At 33.9% G+C, this 15,278-nt stretch overlaps 1 long non-coding RNA gene across 1 annotated transcript; it reads left to right on the top strand.

The window, feature by feature from the left end:
* Positions 1-7,785: 7,785 nt before the first annotated feature.
* On the top strand, positions 7,786-14,560 carry LOC132279047 (uncharacterized). The gene is made up of 3 exons (XR_009471205.1): positions 7,786-8,077; positions 10,472-10,543; positions 14,316-14,560. It is a non-coding gene; the product is annotated as an uncharacterized LOC132279047 (long non-coding RNA).
* The last annotated feature ends 718 nt before the right edge of the window (positions 14,561-15,278 follow it).

Here is a 15,278-nt window from a genome sequence, read left to right as displayed (position 1 = left end):
TCCTAGCATTTGGAGGAAGACGTCGAAAGTATTTGCTAAATATCTTGACATATTCGGGAAAACGGCAAATGTCGCATAATTCAATTTTAGAAAGAGCGAAAATAGCATCGTTGGAAAGGAGTACTTCGCCAGTATGTCCAACGAGTTCTTCTTTAAGGATCTTAACAAAGCCACGTAGAATATCTGGTATCTCGTGAAAGTTGTTAAGGAGGTCTCCCTTTTGGACCTTGCCTTGGGCTATCTGATCCCATTGGCGAAGCCAATCAAGAGCATCACCTTGCAAGGTTGCTGCAATGTAATCGAGAAATCAATCTTTTCCCAAGAAGCTTTCTGGTTATTTACCAGAATGGCTAAGGATTGTGCCCATTCATCTATAGCTTTGAGATGATCTTTATAGGGGACATTAGTAAAATCAAGATAAGTACCATTTTGTGAAATGTGATACTTATTGAGGTCATCCTTACGGGTAAAGGTGGGAAAGGTCATATAATCACAATTATAGGACGTAGCAGACGCAGCAGGTTGTTTTTCTGCGGCTTTAGAAGATTCAGCAAGTATACTAGAGGCTGGAATGTTAGTTTCTTCTGTTTGATGCATTTCTTCTGTGATAGGAAAATCACCGTAAAATGATTCATCTAAAATAGTGTCAGAAACTCTTTTTCTTCTATGAGAGGAAGATATTTCGAGCTGTGAGTCAGCTTATATTTCTTCATCAACAGATTCTGAGCCATCAGAATTGTTAAATTCTTCTATATCAGATTGATCAAAGAAAACATGTATTTGTTCTTCTGATTCAGTATCACTGTCAGAAATATTGAAATTATATCCTAAGTGTGTAAGGAGATCTTCATTTTGTATAGAAGTTTCTCGTATCTGGTTGATGATATGTGTGCTTTCATCAATAGATAGTTGAGGGTTTATGTACATCACTCGTAGACAATTAAGAAAATCTACGATGTTATCATATTCTTCTTTATTGTAGCTTGATGAGGGTTTCTCATTAAGTACTTTAATATCCTCATTACCATAGAAAAGGGGTTTTACCTTGTATATGGTTTGAGTAGAAGTAGACTGGTTATCTACTTTCTGTGTAGGAGTAGATTGTTTATCTACTTTATCTGGTAAATTATCAGGAGGGTAAAGATCAAATAACTTTAATTTTTTTAATTTTTCTAAATCAACAGTCATTTGACGCATTTGGGGTTTTAGGTCCTGAGTCTCATTGTTCTGAAGGTACTGTGTGTGTACTTCCAGTTTATCATTTACGGAGATTAATCCTTGCTGTAGATCTTTAATTGTTGTTCCTGTTTGAGCAGTCGATGAATCTAGACTCTGTTGGAAGTTGTGTTTCCAATCATGAATCATATCGATAATAAAATTCATTCCTGCACCAATCATGGTAAGATTGATGGGTTCTGAAGCTACGTAATGTGGTTTATGTGAATAATTACTAAAGTTTTCACCAACTAGATTACTGATACAAGGTACAGAGGTGGTTTGTGCCATGAGAAATAGTTAAAGGTTCTTAAGACCATTTGATTCCTGTTAAGGTGCTTAAGACCAGAGATTCCTGATAAAAGCTTTTGAAATAGTCGCACAGACTTTAACAAGCTAAACAGGAAATATGGGCTTTAAACAGTGATCAAATGTATGAGATTTATAGTAGTAAACAAAGCACAAATTTAGCCATCAAAGGTACCCAAACTTTCTTGTCCGAATCAAACGAACCGATAACCTTTGTTTTCGTACCAATTTCATTTATCATCTTATCAACGAAAAATGTTTAGAAACCAAAGCCAAAAAACAAGTGAAGAATCAAATCAGCAACACTCCAGCCGGACAGCGTTGTTGCGACAAAATTCTTCAAGAAACCTAGAAGGTTGGTTGCGCATCTAGCAAATCTACCCCCACACGGCATTCTTACAAGAAGAAACGCTTCAAATGGCACCAATGGAAGAAAGGTAAAGAGCCTATTCAAAAATCAAAGAAGTATGTTAAACCAACTTCTTCCACATCATCCACTTCGAAATGAAGCAACCGTAAGGGAAAAAAGGCTCCTGAGATAAAGAAAGATTGCAAATGCTACATTTGTAATGAACCTGGTCATATTGCATCAAATTCCCCCAAAAAGGTAAAAGTGCATCCAAAATGATCAAGCACCTAAACGCAGAAGATCTTTGTGTTGTTTATGGCAACGACCTCTCCGATTCAGACGATATTCTCTACGAAATTTCTAGTCAATTCTCAGACTCCAGTGATAGCGATGAAGAAGTCTGTATGATGCAGTTCACTTCTCATCTAGACGCTGAATCCTCTAACATTAAACTCAACAGTGTTATTGGTGAAGAAGTCCAGTTTACGAACGAACAACTCATTCAATTCGCTAAACTCCAGAAGCTAAAGAAAGAAGAAGTCTACAAAACTTCCAAGTTCTCAATATTTTCAAAAAGGATTCTTGAACAGTTCAGCAGTGATACCACTATAGATTACACCTCTAGCGGTAAAGATGGATTCAATATCCTCAACAACGACAAGGTTGCACGTTGGCGACACCAGAATCCTATCGCACGATATATTCATATCAGAATGGTTTAGATCAAAATTACTTCTCTATTTCGTAAAGGAACTGATCAACCCATTCTAGCTCTCGTTATGGATAATAGATTCCATAATCCCATTGATGCCTTCATCGGTGGTATTCAATCCAATCTTGTTAACAATGTAATTTGGTTCAAAATCAAACCCAATTATTTTGTTTCCCTCAATGACCTAAATATTGAGAAAGTTCTCCAAGTCAAACTTCAACTTCCAAATCTCAAAATGGATTTTGATTCTCCTAGTTTAGGGATACAATGGACAATTCTTTACGAACTTACTCATAAACCCGAGACTGCTACCGTTCCTACTATTGACTCAAAACTAGTCACTTTGTTCGAACCTCGTCCCTTTGACTCAGTAATTGAACCAAAATTATTGAAATGGACAGATCTGAAAATCCCCAGAAATTGGTTGTTCGAAGACATCAATTCGGAACATAAAATCAGAGTAGTTGAACCTACTGTTACCACTATTCAAGCCTCCCGTTCAAATCTTTATATGACCAATAAAGAGAAACCACAGCTGCAAAAATCACCCTCAGCACGTATATCTAAAGAACCATCTGGATGGGACAAATTACTTCCTCCACGGACATCCAACGTTCAATCCTCCGACCTACTACCTCCACTAAGAAGGTTTACATGGGCAGAAAAAGGAAAAGCTACCATTGATGTACCTTTCCTTCCTAGATCTAATCAATCCATGAAGTCTGCACGATTTTTTCATTTTCAACACGGAAACGATGAAATCCTTATCGCTCATTCTTAAGGAAAAAAGCGAAAGTATACCTATGTCAATGGTATCCTTAACTTTAAAGGCTATAAATTATACAATCTTTGCATTCTCATTGACACTGGGGCAACAACCAGTTGTTGTCAATATAACGCCATACCATCAGAGAAATGGCGGCCAATGAAACATCCCATTGCTGTCCAAGGTATTGATGTAGAAGCTCTAATGAATGTCATTCAATTTCAAGCAAAAGATATTGCTATTTGGTTAAATGACAAAAAGATGTAGAAGCTCTAATGAATGTCATTCTAGGATATAACTTTATTTACAGTTATCTTCTTTTACAGTTAAACGAAAAAAAAAATTCTTTAACTTTAAAATACAAAATAGTTGTTGAAATTTTGATTCAAGAAAATTTAGCCTCTGTTTGTAATGAAAAATTTTCTCCCCCAAAAAGAGAAAATAATGAAATTTTTTGTCTTAAACGAATCTCATTGGTTATACGCTATTTTGAGACAAAATTTCTCTGACAATCCTTTAAATCTGTGGAATAGAAGTCCTCGATTTTGCAGGTTAAAACTCAAGAATGCTCACATCATCATTCGTGTTAAACCTATGATATATCTCAGAAAAGATATAGACGAATTTGATGATCAACTTCAAGATCTTCTTGCAAAGAAGCTCATTGAATGAACCAAAAGTCCTTATAGTAATCCTGCTTTTATGGTAAGAAACCATAGTGAGGTCAAAAGAGGTAAAGCTCGCATGGTAATCAACTATAAAAGGCTTAATGAACATTTAATTTTCGATAGTTATTTTATTCCTCGAAAAGATGTTCTCATTAATCAAACTCGCGGAGCAAAAATTTTCAGCAAGTTTGATTGTAAAGCAGGATTTTGGCAAATAAAATTACATAAAAAATCCAAGCCATTAACTGCTTTCAGCACACCACGAGGTCATTATCAGTGGACTGTCATGCCATTCGGTCTCAATACTGCACCTCAGATCTATCAACGATGGATGGATAAGATTTTTAATGACCTTAAAGATTTTGTAGTTGTATACATCGATGATATTCTGGTCTTCTCTAAAACAAGAAATGAGCACCAAAAACATCTCCAATGTCTTTCAGAAAAACTGAAAAACTATGGAATTATTCTATTTCCAACAAAGATAGATGTTGAACAGGAATCCATTGATTTCCTTGGCCTGGTTTTAACCCACTAAGGTATCAAACTACAAGATCACATTATTATAAAAATTCATGATTTTCCTGATGTTATTCAAGATAAAAAGCAGCTACAAAGTTTTTTAGGAATCTTGAATTATGGTTGCAACTTTATTAAAGACCTGTCTCAAAAAGAGCTCCCTTTAATAAAGAAGCTACAGAAAAATAACTTTTTAACTGGATCGATAACGACACAAAGGTTGTCCAACAAATCAAACATGATTTGGTCCACATCCCTGAATTTTATTTTCTCCAAAATGAAGATAAACTTATTCTTGAAACTGACGCCTCAGATTTTTGTTAGGGTTGCGTGTTAAAAGCTATTCCATAAGACAAGTGGAGTGAACCCATTTTCTAAAATCATCAAATAAGGGCCCGAAAAACTCCTATCCCAAAAAATCTTCAAAAAGAAGAATTGATTTGTGGTTACAATTCTGGAAAGTTTAAACCAAACGAACAGAATTATATTATTTACGAAAAAGAACTTCTAGCAATTAAATTGGCAATAAAAAGATTTCATATTTATCACGCACCAAAAGATTTTTTTATCTGAACTGATAATCAAGCAGTTAAGGACTTCCTAATAAACACAAAGAATTGTTTAGAAGGACGACGATTAAAATAGTATAACGTTATTGCCCAGTACTCTTTTTCTGTTGAACATATTAAAGGTACTAACAATTTTCTAGCAGATTTTTTAAGCAGAAATTATAATGAAGTATCTAACCAAGATATTTCTTTGAACACAGACGAGTGATCAAGGCAAAAATCCTCCTCCCGATAAAGAAGGTTGGATCACTATCACCAAAAAGGCGATCGATAAACCAACTTCATCACAACCTAACAAATGGTTTGTGGTATTTGCTGGTCACCAACCAGGAATCTATTCAAAATTGAACGATTGCCACAAATAGTTGCGATCATTTTTTGGCTCATGCTTTAAGGCTTATGACACACTTATAGAAGCCCAAACAGTCTTCTATCACGTGAGTAAAGTCTCCCAAAAAATGTTTTCACAACTACTGGAGCAAATAGAGGTTAACGACTTCTATAACCCTAGTTTTCCAAACAATTTTTACAATGAAATTAATAGTGTTTGGAAAATGCACAAAATCGGTGCAAATAAGAAATTCAGGCAACAACACCTGAGTACTCTTACTTCACTTATAGCTGAAAACACAGCCATGACTGAAGAGCTTAAAAAACTTTGCATCCAAATCTGTCTTACAATTGATTGGGAAAAAGATTTTTCTTTAACTCATATAAATTGTTTTCTCAGACTGGCCCAGTTAGTTGGTGAAGATGATTTTCCAAGAAAAACTTTTATGTAAGGGTCTTTTTATAATTTACAAAAGTTTGTAGGTATATTCAATAAACTATTATAACAAGAAGGATCTATAAGCAAATATAGTGCACCACGTTAGATCTGCCCTCGGATCACCCAATAATTCCTCGTTGACCTCCCTCGCTCCTTTTCTCTCTTCTTTGTTTTCTCACTTTCTTTTTTTTTGCTCTTTCAAAATTTTAGAGCGATAAACTTCCAGAAAAAAATAAATAAATTAGAGGAATAAAGTAAAGAATATCGATGGACTGAGGACTCCATTTTTTCTACTCTCTCTCCTTCTTCTTTTTTTTTTTTAAAAAAGTTTTTTCTTAAGTCCACTCAATTACATCCCTATTGATGCGCCGATTTACAGAAGCCTTATATATATATATATATAATGCATGTGTCATTTATTATGTAGATGTTGTATTTAATAAAATAATATTAGTGAATGCATGTGTAACGATCCTAAAATAATACCAATTATAAATAATAAAAAAATATAATTTGGCATGACTTCGACTAAAAAGGATCCTACAACAACCTGCTTAAATGCATAAATTGTTGGGATTTATATGCCTTGGCATAGCAAATTTCTATTTGGATTATAGTAACATATGTTCCTGATATATCTGAAATATTTATGATCTATATAATTGGTGAATTCAATGTATTATGTTTCGATTCATTATGGAATTAATAGTGTCCATTTGATTAATTATAAGAGATATTTATATATGTATGTGATGGAGATCAATACATTAATATAAATAGTAATCATAAATTGTTCATAATCGGTAATTATAGATGGACTCATTATTAACTAAAACTTGAACTGGATCCGCGTTAGGTTGAGATATTGCTAGAGCCGTCGTATTCAATTGCTCCATATTACCGTCATGGTATTTGACTCTTAAGCATGAGAGAAGTATAGACTCTTTCATTAATTAGTAATTACTTTGATTTGTTCGGTGGAATCTTTGGAATCCTTAGACCGGTACTTTAGGTAATTATGTAATTAATAGTTAGAGGGTTATATTTTCAATATTTGCATCATTGCTACTTGTATTTATTTTGTATTGATTATGGTTGATCACAAAGTAAATTCGAAGGTCTTCGTGTGTTTTTAGACAAAATGATTTATTATATATTTATTTATTTAAATTATTATTTTTGTCAAACAAATGTTTTATTGTGATCGAGCCAGAAATAATCAAAGGTACCAAAATAAATATATTAATTAAGTAGTCGGATTGATGGCTTTATTTATCCGATAACTAATTATGCATAGAGGGTTTAAAATGTAACATTGACTTAGAGATTATTTATTATTTAATTGGAGTTTAATTAATTTCTTTTAGTAGAGTAGAAATTAATTTATGAATTAATTGTATTGGGTCCACGGATCGGGTCAATTATTAATTCATTGTAACCAATAAAATAATAAGCCCAAATGATTCTCACTCATAGCACTACAAGAAAAACAATTTTTTACCATACTTTTTTTTTATCTAGAAGATCCTTTCTACCACGATTTTAAAATAACCGTGGTAGAAAGACTCACCTAAAATACATAAAAAATAATTCATTTTCTACCACAGTTATTTACTTTCTATCATGGTTTTAAAATAACCGTGGTAGAAAGTGTATTCTTCTACCACGGTTATGGTTATAAATAATCGTGATAGGCAGTGAATTATTTTTAATGTAATTTAGACAGATCTTTCTATCACGGTTATTTTAAAACCGTGATAAAAAGTAAATTTATTTCACTGTTTTCATCCCTTTTTCTACCACGGTTAATAGAAAATTCTGGTAGAAAGTGAATTTATTTTCACCTGCTTCTCCGCGGGTCTTATTCCAGCTAGTTTCTTAAAAAAAAAATTTAAAAATATTTTTACTCACATGTACAGTCCACACTCATACAATTTTTTAGGGCAAAATCATTTCAGCCTCCCCAATTCCCTCCATCTCTATTCTCGTTCTCAACTCGGCCCTCTCTATGTCTCTGCAACTGCAAAGTACAAAATCTACAAGAATCAGAACCCATATCGGCATATCAGATATGATTTTGAATAACGACGACGATGATGATTTTGAATCACCCACAAACCCTCAAGCGTCTCCAGCGAGGTCGCACCACCGAATCCACATCGGCCACCCAGAAGCGGTAGTTGTGGTGTAGTGTCGTGAAGGTAAGACTAGTGACTTGTCTAATCTTTGAATGTTGTTTCTCTTTTGTTCTTGAATGTTATTGCTCGTATAGTTGCTGGGAAAATGGGGAAAAGAAAATGAATTGAAAATTCGCATTTTAGGGTTTCATTCATTTGGTACCCAAGTATGTATCTTTGGTAATTCGAGGTTTATTAAACTATATTTAGCTTGATTGAGATGGGCTTTTCGTTTTTCTAACATCCTAAAATAATAAAAGGCATAAGATTTAAATTTTGATTTGTACTTTCTGTTTTTCCTTCTCATGTTTCCTGGCAAACAAATGGAAAATGGTACTCTGTTTACAGTGGAAACTTGAAATCGCCTCCATCTCTATTCTATTTCTCAACTCTGAACTTTCCCTCTCTCTGTCTCTGCAACTGCAAACTACAAAATCTACAAGAATCAGAACCCATATCGGCACATCATTCAGATTGTTCAAAATATCAAAACCCATATCCTTCAGCTTCCATCGCCCGCTGTTCCAGTTCGGGTTCGCCGTTCGCAAGCTTCAGCCTCTGGTCCAGAACTCAATTCTACTACAAATAGACACTGATATATACTACTATTAGAAGTTTGTGGACTTTTTAACTTTTATATACATTTTAATACCTTTTTAAAACTGTTAACTGTTGCACTATTCCACTCCAAATTCATATATTTTGTTTTTTATTATTATTATTTTCTGGCAATAAAAGCACCCACCCACAGGTCCTCATTAATTTGAATCCTCAACCTTTCAGTTAGGGCCTTTTTAAATTCAAACACCTCTTCAAATATATTCTTTTATTACTAACCAGACTTTCAAATATTTAGTTGAAACTCTCTAATTATGGTTGGATGTTCTTATTATTTATCACTGAAATTCTGATTAAAAAAAAAACTTTTGATTCAATCCAGTTACTTCCCTGTCGTATAGCAAAAATATTGTTCAAATTCTAAAATGATATTTTTAACTAACCATTTAATTTTTCAAACTAGCAACATTTTTTTTTTTGCTAAACATGTTTTCATATTTTTTTTCTAAAAATCTTGTATTACTAACCGGACTCAAATAGTATTGAACACAGTTCAATGCTGCTACTCCGACTCAAAACAAAAGTAAAAACACAAAACAATTGTGGAATGAGCCCTACTTAGACCAAACCCTATTTGGAATCTTCATTTTGTGTGTTAACTGTTTACGAGGAAGAAAGAGTAAAAAGCTTTTCTCAAAGATGATTAATTATTGTGTGCAACCTCTTTTAAATTAACCCCATATTTCTGGATTTCATTTTCTTCGACTTTTTGGCAAAATGTTAAAACAAACAAAGCCTTACAAGTGTGTTGCAAAAATAGAAAACTTTTGTGAGAATAGAGCACGGATTGTGTGTGGCGCCCACCATTGATGCACAAAGCATAGCATTAAAGCTATTTGCAGTTCCTCTCTTCCCTTAATATTGGTTTCTTGTATTTCACTCACAATTTGTAAGTTTCTTTCAAAATTTCCCTTTTCCTTTGTTTTCCTTCTCTTGGAAGGAATTGGGGTTCTGTTAATTTATATTGCTTAAACAAAGATGCATAATTTATTTTCCTATTTGTGAAGTAAATTTCTCTCTTTACTGTTCTTCTGTATGGACATTGGATTGGTTACAGAGAGCTTTCCGTCTGGTATAGCTCTCAACATTTTTTTTCCCGGGAAGATAACTTATTATCTCAAAAAGGTTTCAGATTGGTTGAGAAATTTGAGAACTAACTTAGGGGAAAGAAGCAACATGAGTAGTCAAAAGAGACACTGAAAAAAAAATGTTGAGAGCTATACTAGACGGACAGTGGTAACATTATCATTACTTATAGGAAAAATGAGATGCCTTTTGTTGATTACTACAGCCTTCTCAGCTTGAAAACAATTGCAATTTGCATTCTGGGGGTGCGTAGATATAAATGGTTGGTATAGAAACAAAAGAGGTTGCTGTTATTTATAATTTATTTCTGCAGGCGGAATTGTTATCATGGCCCTCACTAATTTACTGTTTTGCACTTGTGCTGATATTGTGATTTACTTTGCATTTGGCAGCATCATGAAATAGAATAGGTGGTTCATTATGTAGACTACAAAAACTTGCTAACTCTTGAAGCCAACACTAAGCTAACTTAGTAAACCTTACATTTACAATATTTCTGGAGAAGAAAGGGAGCTAGTCCACATAATATTAACCCTCGCATAGCATGTAATTTCAACGTTGGCTGTTACAAGTTGTGTCACTGTGGCCTTGCAAGAAGGGCATCACTTTATCGGCATATCATTGGTTTTGAGTTTTTTCATTTAATTATCTCCACTTAGGGTGTATTTTGGTGTTATATTTTCTTTAATTGATTTGCATGTACTTGAAATGTAGTCTTCCAAAGGGACTGGGAAAAGACAACAACGAGAGCGTCAATTGCATGGCCTATCAAGTACATCAAAATTTGTAAGTTATATAGTCTTTATGTTCGATAAAATTCTTTTATGATTGCACATTTTTAATGCTTTTTATACTCATACTCAGGGGGGTCACATGCCTTTAAGTGACCAATTTTGTGGTATATCTTGAACTTTATTACCTTATTGGTACTTCTGCCCGTGTGGAGGCCATTTTTATTTCTTGTTTTAAAATGTTGAAAGCATGGGAGTATGGGATCATCGTATGTGGAGGTTTTGATTGATTGTTGTGGAGGAGAAGTTGTTGATATGTTGTTGGAGAAGTTAATGCAAGTTGGCAACTTAAATTTTTTTTATGTATTAGTTGTTATTCATATTATATGCATATGATTGAAGTAAGAAAAAATGGGGTGGATTAACTACCTTGAAAAAAGAGTGCTATAGTCACATCTGTATTCTCTAGTACCACATGTTTTAGAATGGGCTTTCCAGTCAGATTGAACCGCATATCTCTTTGAACACTTCTCACACTTGTACTTCTTCTCACCATACTTTCTTGAGTAGTGCTTCTGTATTGTGTCCACTTCTCACAAATACACCTTCCTCCTCACTTCTTTTGTAGTTTTCTGCTTTAGCTTCCAATAAATTCATTTTTAGAAAGTAGACTTAGGGAAGTATAAAATTGAAAATTTTGATAAAGATCCGATCTCAAGAAGTTGGTCAAATAATTCATGTAAAATCTGATTTCCAGCAAATGTAAAATTCGGACAGCTGGTACTCTCGAATTTTTAGAAAAATATCTGCTGATCCAAAAATTACAAAATTTTATGGAGAAATACTAGATGCTTAAAGGAAGTTGTGGTAAAAATTTGAAAGCATTTAGATCAATATAGCTCTTTGGAGAAATTTTTGAATTTCAGCAAAATTGAAAGAAAAGTGAATTTCCTGCAACAAAACAATTTCCAATTCCCTATCATCAATTCCATCATTCAAACCCACAAGGAACATCAGCAAGATGTCTCTAGATATCCATTTACATAGAAACAGATGCATTTACACACCAAGGTCTTTATACAGATGGGTAGAAACTTAGTCAATTCACAAAAACTACGTTGGTATACACATAAAAGAGGGTACAACTAATACCCTGAAATAGGCTAAACCCATACATTAACACCATATCATGCTTTACACCTAAAGCCAACTATATACAACACCAAAATCAAATATGTACAATAGAAGAGCATGCTAACATTTTCGAACCAGCACAAAAAGTGGCAATTCTACAACCTGCTACAGGAGTCATACTATAACTACTATAACAGAAGCCAAAAAAAAAAAAAACTGATCATGCTATCAGCTTTTTTGCTAATTTATTCATTTTGTTGCTACATATCTCCTTTTTTGTGCTTTCGTGGTAGGAGTCAGGACAATATTAATTGCCCCACAGATGTGTAAGACAGATTGCAACAATTTCAACGGTTAGCCCAACATGTAATAGAAAATTTATCATTAAATGAAGTTTTGTTCTGCTCCACATGTTTTGAGATATGTTTTTTTTTTTGTCCTTCTTCTTCTTGTGGAAACCGGAAGTCCGATAGATAGATGAGTTTCTTTATATATTTTTGCTATCGTAAAATGCTTTTTTACTGCTGAATTTTGATCTCTGCATTGGCAACTCCTTGTCTACAACCTTTTGCTTGGACTTTTAGTGATGACAATGCAGTAAATTTAGGCAGCCCAAGTAGCCTGTGATTATAATATGTGATTTAACTATGATTATAATTATAGCTAGAATGAAATGATAGAACATGATTTATGTGATCGACCTTACTGGTGGAGGCGTAAAGAACATTGGTCCTGCATTTTCAGCTGGCCAGTGTCCGTCCTTTGCTTGGACTAGACTGCGTGGTTTAATCGACATGTATTTTTTTCATAGCTATAAATTTTGTTTTTAAATATGAAGAAATTTTACCTAGAACTATTGTTAGTGATTAAGTAACTTTTATCCATGGAAGAAAGTTATAGTTCCAATAAAGTAGAGGGTAAACTGGTTCTTAATCCTAGGGCGAACCTCCTAGTGCTAGTGACAAAAACAGCCCTCCCCAGCGGCCTCAATAGAGCTAAACAAATGTCCTGTTAACAAAAAGGAACTGAGTTATATGGTGGGCAGCTATTAGCATACAAAACCAAATTACCAAGCATCAAATCCTACTGCTCAAGTTAAAATTACAACATTGCTACACCAGGGAAATCAAACGCCTGAAGACAATTAGCATACAAAACCAAATTACCAAGCATCAAATCATAACTGTTCAAGTTAGAATCGCAACAGTGCCAGGCTTACTGGAATAACCAACACAGATAAAATGGAACAACTTAGACATAAGAAAACACTGGCTTAATGGAGTAACCACCACGGGCAAAATGGAACATGTTAGACATAAGAAAACACTGCATTCAAAATGAATTCATATTACTTTTTATTTGTAGATCCTATCATATCTATTCTTTAGACGTGTATGTATGTGTATATTAGAGGATGATTTGAATGAACAACCAGGTCTGAATGCTATTGTAGTTGTTGTTGATCTCTTCATGGCGAAAGCAGATCATTGACCATTGAGTAATTCATTTTTTATTATTTTTTATTGTGTAATTGTAGAATGTTTAGTCCCTTCTATTGTGTAGCACATTGACAGTTTATCTGTGTGTAATTGTAGATTGCTTAGTCCCTGATATTGTTCATGCCTGACCCAATTGCCTCGACCGTGTCATGATCAGTTTTAGAGTTTACGATTCATTTGTACTTAAATGTGTTGTGTGTGTGTGTGTGTCTCTCTCTCTCTCTGATTTCTTAAATCATACGGAGTAATAGATGTTCTTCTGGTCTCTTAGTTGATAATATGTCCATAAAATGTGAAATTGGTTTTTGTCTGTCCACCGTCCAGGCTTTTAAAATGTGATAATATAAGACATGTATGCGCCTTGTTATCTGCTGTGTGTTGATGCTATGCGTGAGTCTAGTTTTTTAGTCAGGAAATTTGCTAGGTGACTTGTTAGCAATCTTAGAAATGTTTGGCCAATTAGAGCGCAGTAGCACTCATAGCTACAGCTCTAATTGGATTGTGTCCTAATAAAGTTTTACCTCACAAGTTGCTAATTGGTGGTTGACCGGCAATATCTTGACATTCATAAACTGGACCACCATCCAATAGCATGTTGCCACCAGAAGTAGAATCTCGTGTTTCTTATAGAGAATCTCCTAATTATTATTCTGGTGCAAGAAAGATAATATTTCGAACACAAGGGAGCCTTGTGTGTTATAGAAGATTTGTTTTTAGCCTCTCAACTCTCAAGGGCCCTCAAACACATAACAATGTAGTAGGTTTGGTCTTGTTAAGAGTAGTTGTTGCCGGCCTATGAAAGCGATGTTATGGATAACGAAATGATGCCTAATGAGTGTACTTTCAATCACCTATTAAATAAGCCGCCACCGCTCTGCAATAAGGGTTGTGTACGTTCAATCACCTATTAAATAAGCCATGCTTAAGCTTTAATACTGGGATTGTTTCCTTGACACACTGAACTTGCTTTGCTTGAGTTAAGACCATGTTAATACTTGCTTTGGAATTATTTCCTTGACACACTGAACTTGCTTTGCTTGAGTTAAGATCATGTTAATACTTGCTTTGCTTGAGTTAATACGAAGAGTAGATCCTTCAAAGTACCTTTATTATAATGCTTGCTTTGCTTGGTTTAATTTTGGAAACTTTACAACTTGCTTTACATTAATTCTCTTACTTCAACTATCTTTGTAGGTCAAAGCTAGGATTGCGGGTTACGGTTGCAGTTACTTTTTTTGTTGCCGCTATATTTTTTGTATGGCTCATGAAAAAGTTGCAAGAAGATATGAAGAATTTTTGTTTTATTTTGGTTAAGTAAATATATAAGGTGTGAATCATGTACTTCTTTCAGATTTGTATATGGTTAATTTTTGTATTAAACAATGATTTGGAATTGGTTATATATATATATATGTATCAGTTGTAAATTATTTTGGTTATGATGTTATTTTTTATTTATTTAGGGTTTGCTTTTGGTGAAGCTGAAAGACTGGTAGTAGTAAAAAAAAAAAAAAAAAAAAAGGGGCTTCATAGGGGCTAAACTATTATTTAAAAAAAAAAATTATATAACACTTTCTACCACGATTATGCACGTGGTAGAAAGTCTATTTTTCTACCACGGTTATGCACCGTGGTAGAAAGTCTATTTTTCTACCACGTTTTGCACCGTGGTAGAAAGTCTATTTTTCTATCACGGTTTTGCACCGTTGTAAAAAGCCTTTTCCACCATGGTAAAAAGTCATTTTTCTTGTAGTGTAGCCTAACTTGATATTGGAATCTTATTAGATTTGAGACATGTGAATTAGAGATTGAGAATGATTTATTGTTTCTTATTCTTATCTTTATGTTGTCTATATATACATGGTCTATGTATATTTTGGGGGGACTTTTGGAAGAAAAATGAATATTTTCTCTCTCTAGAATTTTAGGGTTAGTGTTCTCTCTAATGGAGACTCCTACAAGTTTAGTTTTTCAAGGTCATTCATGGAGGCTTATGGGTGATTCTTAAAGGCAAAATCATTACCAAGAAGATGGAGATCCAAGGGAAGGCATTTAGCAAAGGGACCTATAATAAGTGAGAACATTCACTTTAGAGGAGAGATCTAAGGTTTGCTCAAACCTTTGATGTAAGTATTCAATCTATTAATTGTATGATAC

The sequence above is a fragment of the Cornus florida genome, unplaced genomic scaffold, assembly GCF_030987335.1.
Source record: "Cornus florida cultivar Cherokee Brave unplaced genomic scaffold, ASM3098733v1 CherokeeBrave_3.0.0_Hap2_Chr10, whole genome shotgun sequence".
Classification (NCBI taxonomy): Eukaryota; Viridiplantae; Streptophyta; class Magnoliopsida; order Cornales; family Cornaceae; genus Cornus; species Cornus florida.
This window is presented reverse-complemented; position numbering and strand designations above follow the sequence as displayed.